The sequence below is a fragment of the Octopus bimaculoides genome, chromosome 7 (genome assembly GCF_001194135.2).
Source record: "Octopus bimaculoides isolate UCB-OBI-ISO-001 chromosome 7, ASM119413v2, whole genome shotgun sequence".
Classification (NCBI taxonomy): Eukaryota; Metazoa; Mollusca; class Cephalopoda; order Octopoda; family Octopodidae; genus Octopus; species Octopus bimaculoides.
This window is the reverse complement of record NC_068987.1, coordinates 35,111,876-35,113,391: the sequence shown is the minus strand read 5'-3', so window position 1 is coordinate 35,113,391 and position 1,516 is coordinate 35,111,876.

Genomic DNA, 1,516 nt, shown 5'->3' with positions numbered 1-1,516 from the left:
ACCAGGACTTACAAATATATATAACATACAGAAAATTGCACTACTGGGCACTGCACACATCCTACGCAAAACGCTTTCAATACATTAACCATAAGAGCACCATAGCAAACCACAGCACATTCCCAAGGCGCACAGAGCTGCGCTCGATAGTGAAGTGAAAGCACGTTATAAAAATAAAACTATTGAACAATAATAATAATAATAATAATAATAATAATAATAATAATAATAATAATAATAATGATTCTGTCTAATTTTGGCACAAGACCAACAATTTTAGTAAGAGGAATTCAGTCGTTTGCATTGGCATGACTGGTTCTTTACTTCACCCCACCCCCCCAAAAAAAAGATGGAAGGCAAAGTAGTCTTCGGTGTATTTAGAACCTGTTGCGTGGACGCTCCCAGGCGATAAGTAGGCGAGTCCAATACGTATAAATAGCTAGACGAATAGCGTCACGTAGAGCGAACATGAGCCGTCGGTAGACTAGACGTCGAGTTCTGTAGTGTCGAGTCGTCGGAAGTTAGAGTTGAGTAGACGTCAACTGCAATTGCGATATAACAGAACCCAAGACCAAAGATCCGGGAAAATGTCTCTATGATTTTTTGCAGTGGTTTCATAATTGCGCCAATCCACCATATTAATATTTTTCTTTGTTATTGGCACAATGGCGATGGATGCTGGAATATTATTGGAATCACGCATGAAGCTGATTTTTGTTATCATTGAAGATAAGGAAATGAAAATGGAGATGTATGTACTGTGTGTGTATATATATATCAAAACAGGCGATTGGAAAAAAAAATTAGTATGATTTATGCACCATTACACGAATTTCATTTGCTAGCAGGAGTTACAAATATGTTTACGTAGGTGAAACAATAATATGGACTTATCAATTGATTCTCTGAAAGCGGCAAGCTGCGAGAATTATTAGAACGCCGGGCGAAATGCTGAGTGGCATTTCGTCTGTCTTTTACGCTCTGAATTCAAATTCAGCTGAGGCTAACTTTGCCTTTCATGTTTTCGGGAATAATAAATAGAGAACTAGTGAAATAGTGGCGTCAGTGTAATCGACTTGTCCCCACCCCCAATTTTTTGACCTTGTGCCTTTAGTAGATAATATATATATGATTCTCTATCAGCAAAATTTCAAACAGGTGATATCTTTCTTGCTTTTCCTAATGTACAATTTTGTAACTCCTATTGTAAATGAAATACATGTAATGGTGATTAAAAAATACCAAAATATAACACTTAATCTCCAGTTTTGTTATGTAATTATTCTGCAAAATATATTTTCCTGTATTTTTAAACCGTTATCATTACCTCACATGAATATAACATCTACACACAATTTTAGAGTACTGGACGAAGCAGTTGTAATTCAAGAGGACACAGCTCGGCTTATAACCCTATCTACATGCTGTATAGATAAACACACACACACAAACACGCGGGCGCGCGTGCGCACGCACAAACAAAATGCATACATACATGCGAGTGAACAAACGAAAG